Genomic DNA, 7,153 nt, shown 5'->3' on the forward strand with positions numbered 1-7,153 from the left:
AGTGGTTGGCATGTGTGTTCAGTATGTGTAACCTACAGGTGAATGCATCTCTGGTCTCACTTAAGTACCATCCTCTCCACTTGAACCCTAATGAAACACACCTGGAACTACTAGCCAAGCGCCTCACAGGCATCAGCATACTGGCCGTAGCCACATATGAGGTAAGGGACGTCCGGACCTCCCTAATTTTTAGAGAAAATAATATATTTTTTTAATCTCAGGTTTTGCATACATATTTTTTTGCATGTTTTTAGTAGTTTATTTCCAGAATTGATGTTGCCCATTCACAAAAGTTAATTTTCCATGAATGCTTACCATCACCATCAAATTCTAAGTATTCATTATGACTGGGAAAATTGCACTTTTCATAGGTCCTACATGAAAAAGGGGATCTTATCCATTGTCCGCCATTTTGAATGTCCAGAAAGAAATATTTTCAGCTGCAAAATAGTATGTATACAGTATGTATTTTGGTCATACTAGTAAATATTAGTTTATTATTTAGCAAATATTAATGAAAAGACCAAAATTGGCAGAAGACAGCACAGTTTCAATGAGCAGCATAGTAGTTGCAGTAGATACTCTGGGCACCATCCTACAAAGTGTACCTTTACAAATGTCGGCGCACTGCGCGCGCACTGTGGACCTCCCTTATTTCAAACTCCTGGCTACGGCCATACTAGGACCAGCTGTGGAACGCCTCAGGAGCATCGGCTTACCAGGACCAGCTGTGGAACGCTGTGGTGTTGTGACGCTGGTGAACGAATCGATTGTTTTGAACGGCTCCTATAACAGTCCTAACAGAACAGCCAGTTGTTGTTTGGACAACATGAGCCAGAGGTCGCTTGTCACAGTGAATGCTAGGCTGCTGTGACACACCAAAGCGGTGAAGCACCGTGGGGCGGAAGCGATTTTTACCGGCGGTAGCGAAAATACAAGGAAACATACCTGTGCTTCCACACCACTCGGCGGTAGTCAGGCGTCAGCTCCGCGCTGCATTTGGAAAATAGAACTCGAGCGAATTTTGGACAGCAGCGACCAGCGTTGTCCCGTTCAAATGAATGGCAAAGCAGCACGCTAGCTTTGGCTGTAGGGGGGGATTTTGAACTGGACTGCCGCGCACGCCAACGCTGTTGGTGTGAAAGGCCGAGTAGAACACACCGGCCGAAACTAAGCAGAAACTTTTCAGAAAGAAAATCGTCTCGCTGCTGTTCTGCCGCGCTTTAGTGTAGAGCCGGCCCTATCTTCTTAACACTGAAAAAATACATATTTTTAACACACTGAATAATTATTAAAATATAGTTCAAATGAGTCAGTTTTTCTAACGGCTTTTTGAAAGGGATGAGCCACTAAAATCTGTAACTCACCAAAGAGCTATAAATCCCATCTCTAGAATGCTGAGCCTTGTGTCTGTAAAGGAACGTAGAGTGCATTTAAATGCAGGGAATATCCCGATTTTAAAGGGAACGGTGGCAGCTTCCTGTTTGTGCTTGAGTTATGTAAACCTTTTATCCATTTTGAATACTGTAATTCCCGCGGGATTTTGTGCTTCTTGGCGGGTTTTGAGCATTTTTTGGGCTGGAAATCATCAGACTCATCTGGCAACCCTGCAGTCTATCCTGGTGGATGTGATCAAGAAAAGCTCCACAGTCTTTACCTGACAAGAAAGGAATAATCCAAAGATGTTATTTTCCGCGACCTGTCAAATATTTTATAGCACAGTCATAACAAATAGTTGAATTTGTTTACAGGAAAAACATTTTGTAGCTTTGACAGGTAAAACTAAGACACGTTTTTCACTGTTTTGGAACCCACTCTTAAGAAGGTGCACACACACACATGCGCGCGCACACACACAGAGACCCACACACACACACACACACACACACACACACACACACACACACACACACACACGCACGTACGCACACACACACACACGCAAACACACACACACACACAAACAGAAGCTATTTGTGTCTTTCTCTCTCACACACACACACACAGGTGTGTTAAAGACAGCTTAATTAGACTAAATGCCTGTTTTTCCTCCCCGTCCTGAGGGCATTCACCTGCAAAGGTACAGATATGCAAAGATTTTTTTTAAGTGAACATTATTTGTAACCACAGTTAACAGAAAAATGAAAACCTGTATTTAAGCCAAACCACACTGATTTAACGCACGCACGCACACACACACAGTGTGGAATGTGTGCTGGTGTTTGGGTGTTTTAAGTGGCCGGGTGGTGCTGAGTGATCTGGCTGGAACCACAGGCATGAGAGAGCAGCTGCTCCCGAAATCTGACACACACACACACACACACACACACACACACACACACACACACACACACACACACACACACACACACACACAGCTTGGGTACTGGAGAGTGATGTCTGGTTGATATTTGAGCCTCCGGCCCCACTCACCTAGCATCTACCCCTCTCTCCTCCTCTCTCTCTCTCTCTCTCTCTCTCTCTCTCTCTCTCTCTCTCATCTTTTCATCACCTGCCTCATATTTCGCTCTACACACCTCACCTTACAGCCTCCTATTTCTCTCCTACTGAAACCTCAGTCTCTCTCTTCCTTTCTCTCTCTACATATTTTCACTCACTCATTGTACATTGTAAAACCCTCCATTTGTCTAGTATCCACCCCTCTCTCTCCCCCGACAAATCTCTACCTTTCCCCTTCTCCTCAAACACCTGCCTTTTCTCTCTTCTCTTCACCTATTTTTCTTTCTCTCCTCTCCTCTTGGCTACAGTTGTCCTCTGCCTGTTACTATGGCCTCCGACCCGAATTCAACTCTTTTTCTCCTCACATAGGGCGGAATTCTCCCGTCTCCACTTAAGTCGGTTTTACGCACGCACATTTTACACGGTCTTATCTTGCGCGTATTCTCCCCTCTGGAACGTCAACACACCCCTCGCGCTTAACTCAGAAAAACAGCGCGTAGCCCAAGATAGGCGTAATATATGCTAAATGGGGGGATGAGTCTCCGCCAAGTTCATCAGTTGTGGCTACAAAGAAACTATGGAGCATGGATTTTCAGATCAACTATGTGAAAACCTCGGCAGTCCATTGGGGTCCAACACTGAACTTTAAATGTTGTTTATATATAAACGTAGTTCTGGAGGAAGTCCGCGAGTGATTGACAGGTGTCATTACTTGCGCCCGCCTTCGCGCATATATAAATCCCTCCTTCCCTCTTTCACTTGTCATGCGCGAAGGCCTTCTGAATTGTAGTCACTCCGCATCTATCGTCGTCATGGAAGAAATCGACCTCTATGCTTCCTCCAACGAGCTGGATGACATCGAAGCCGTGATCCAAGAGACTCCACAACCCCCGCTCCGACCTCGCACGTGCGCTTCATCGTTTAATAACCTGCCAACTGCCCGGGACGTTCCAGCCGCTGCCGCTCCAAACACCTTACCCCGCGCCAGCAGCCACCCGTCAAACACCGCCTCCCACTGGGCCCCGTAGGCGCTCCTCTCCCGCTCCCCAGAGAGGCTCTCAACGCTTGGCCGCGTCACCCCTCTCGACACCTAGGAACCGCAGAGGGCGCAACAGTGACGATCCCTTGGACGGTGGCTCGTATCCGTAGCACGCTCCACTCTCGCGGGGTACCCTTCCATCGCTCTGATCGCAAATTCCACGTCCTTCTCCTGCTGGCAGATTCTGAACCTGGCGCCCAGCCTAACACCAGCCGCCGGGACAAACCGGAAGAACCCAGCAGAACCCGGAAGAACCCAGCCTTCGCTTCCGATGCTCTGACGACACCGAGTCCTAGCGGGCGTCGCGCTAGAGGGAAACGCCCCGCCAGCCAGGCAGCCGAATACAACGAAACTCAGCCATGCACCTCCACTGTCTCTCGAGCCATGCTAGCCGCGTACCAGCCCTCTCGGCGTCGGAGCGGCCGGCATTTGCCACCAAGGGCACATGCGCCTTATCCTCTTCCCCGCCCTCAACCTATGGCCATGATCCCATCTCAGGCCCTTCTCCAGTCGGCTCCGGCCTTCCATGCATATACCTCCGGACCCCAGACAGCATCTGTGGCGACCGCGTCGCTACTCCCCCATCCCCCCCTTTCCCTCCCCTCCCCTGCCCAAATCTGGTTGGCACCCGTGCTAATTGCTCCTTCTTTCCTTCCCCATCACCTGCGCGATGCTGAAACGGGTCCACTGCAGTTCGGGGCGCAATCCGGTTCCACCATGCGCCCAGACCAAATACACACCAGATCGCAGGCTCCGACCGCGTCGCAACTCCCCCCTCCCCCTTTTTCCTTCCCCCCTCCACCTCCCACAACCGAGGCAGCCCTCGGTTGTCCCCCTCCGGTTGTCCCCGCACCAACCGCTCCCACCCTACCCAACTTAACCTTTTCCCACCACCCCGGAGTTCCAGTGCCGGATCTGACAGGTCCCGCAGGACCTTTTTATCCAGCGGGTGCAGCCGCGCTGCACACCCGCAAGCCACCATATTCACTGAAGACGCTACTCCTCTACCTCCTCCTCTCCACGCCGCCTCACTCGAACCACCGCCAGTCTCCGCTGACGTGAGGGACCTCATCCTTGCAGGTGCCGACGTAGACCTTTCCACACTCCTGCCCTCGCTGCCTACCCCCAGTCCTCACAGGGATATCGATTGCGGGGACGTCATCGTACCCCTTAAAACATCTGGCCCAGCTGCTAAAATATTATCCTTTCCTGAGTTTGCGGTAGCATTTTCCCACTACACCGAAGTTATATGCTCTGCCTTCCCCCATCGACGGGGGGAGCTCAACAGCTACCTGTCCATCATTGCTGGTCTGGCCACCTCATTCGGGGGCGCACACTTTTACGCGTACCACCGGCAATTTTCAGCTAAATCCGCCGCCAGAGTAGCTATCTTTAATCAAATTCCGCATTGGGGAGCCCTAGATTTGGAGTTGTATAGCAAGGTGTTTTTAGGGGTAAAGCCGACCGTTTGCGCCCTATGCAACGGGCGTAGCCACGGTTCTAGTGAATGCCCACTGGTCGAGTCAGAGCGCCGCTCTAAATCCTACGCTTCCAAGTCGACATCATCCGTGCCTCGTGCTCCCTCTGCGCCAGCCAGCGTAGCAGACGGGAGTTCGGTCTCCTGGAAAGGCCGCGAAGTGTGCAGGAGATTTAACGCCAATGCATGTGTGCTTTCCACCTGCCGGTATCTCCACATCTGCTCTTATGCCCGGGCCATCTGTCCGGTTATGCGAAACGTTAATAAACAAGCTAGAAGCTACTTGTCCTCTCCTGTTGTCGTGCCTTTATTGCAATCCGAATTGGAATCTCACCCAAACCGCGAGTTTTGTGATTATCTAATTCACGGTCTAACACATGGTTTCCACCCTGGCGTCGTATCCCTACCATCCGAATCTTTTTCATGCTGAAACCTCCAGTCTGCTCTGGCCGACCCGACACAGTCTCGTCTCTCCTCCGTAAAGAAGTTGAATCTGAGTTCATGATTGGTCCTTTGAATATATCACCCTTTCCCTTCTATAGAGTAAATCCTATCGGCATCGCCACTCGCAAATACTCCGGCAAAAAGAGGCTAATAATTGATCTGTCTGCCCCCCAAGGGAAAGCCGTCTCACGTATCAACAGTCTGATTCCCCACGATGATTTTTCGTTACACTATCATTCGGTAGATGACGCTGTACAATTGATAAAGGAGGCTGGCCCCCACTGTCAGCTGGCCAAAGTGGACATCACTTCTGCGTTTAAAGTCATGCCCCTGAACCCAGCCTTCTGGCACCTCTTCGGCGTTAGGTGGCAGGGGAAACTGTATTTCGCTGTACGCCTCACCTTCGGATGCCGTAGCAGCCCAAAGATTTTTGACACGCTTTCGGAGTCACTGTGTTGGATACTTCAAAATAACTACGACCTTAAATTACTCGTGCACCTGCTGGACGATTTCTTAGTTGTCACCCCCACGTCTCAGCCTCCGGCCTCGGGTATCACCACACTATCTGAGGTATTCAAAAAACTGGGAATTCCCCTCTCCCCAGAGAAAACCGAAGGGCCGTCGACAAGGCTGGAATTCCTCGGTATCATCTTAGATACAGAAGAATTTGCAATGGCGCTTCCCAAAGAGAAGAAAGACAGAATTTCCGTGATAATCGAAACCTTCCTTATTGCGCCCTCCCACTCGAAACAGGAGCTCTTATCTCTTTTAGGCCACCAAAATTTCGCCATGCGTGTGATTCCCCAGGTTCGTCCTTTCATAGCTCACCTACTCTCCGCAACTTCGGCCGTTCCGTCGCTCTCTGACACTGTTCACATCGACGCGCACGGTCTCGTGGACCTCAGGTTGTGGAAACTGTTTTTAGACGAATGGAATGGTTTATGTTTGTTTTACAATGACTGTGTTTTATCTCCAGAAGACCTGCAATTGTTTACTGACGCAGCCCCTTCAGTGGGGTTCGGGGGATACTACAACGGGCGCTGGCATCCACCTGGCCCCAGGCGTTCCTAAGAGGATGCGCAGACGCCCCATCATCGGCTGTGTACGAGCTCTACCCCATAGTCCTTGCGGCTATAGTGTGGGGAAAGGAGTGGCGCTCTAGAAGCGTTCTCATCCATAGCGATAACGAGGCAGTCGTCAATGCCATCAACTCCACGCGCACCAAATCTCAAACAGTCTCCCCGTACCTTAGGCGCCTAGTATAGACCGCAGCTGGTTGTCAATTCATAATTCAAGCCGCACACATTCCCGGCCATCACAATCAGATCGCTGACTCTCTCTCTCGTTTCCAATTTCAGAAATTCAGATCCTTGGCACCAGATGTGGACGCGCTCCCCACGCCCCTCCCGAGATTTTCGGAGACCATCTTCCCGTGAACCACCCCCTGAGCTACCTGCAACCCATCACCATCGACCTAGTCATCCAAGCCCTCTCCCTCAATACCCTACAGTCCTATTGGACTGCCTGGTCCTGAAGCAGTTCCATGCGCAGCATTCTCTTCCCTTTCCTCGTTTCGACCCCGTCACCATATCCTCGTTCATTAGGCACGCCCATACATTTCTCAAAATTAAGCCCGCGACGATCAAAGTCTATCTATCAGGTGTGCATTTCATGTACAAATTACTCAACGGCTCCGACTGCCCGTCTTTCTCTGACAGTCGAGTCTCGCTACT

The 7,153-nt window shown here is 50.5% G+C and overlaps 1 pseudogene; it reads left to right on the plus strand.

Annotated features, from left to right (window-relative positions):
- The first annotated feature begins 3,291 nt into the window (after positions 1-3,291).
- Positions 3,292-6,856, plus strand: LOC134468182 (uncharacterized; annotated as a pseudogene).
- Positions 6,857-7,153: the final 297 nt, after the last annotated feature.

This window comes from Engraulis encrasicolus, chromosome 18, assembly GCF_034702125.1.
Source record: "Engraulis encrasicolus isolate BLACKSEA-1 chromosome 18, IST_EnEncr_1.0, whole genome shotgun sequence".
Taxonomy (NCBI): Eukaryota; Metazoa; Chordata; class Actinopteri; order Clupeiformes; family Engraulidae; genus Engraulis; species Engraulis encrasicolus.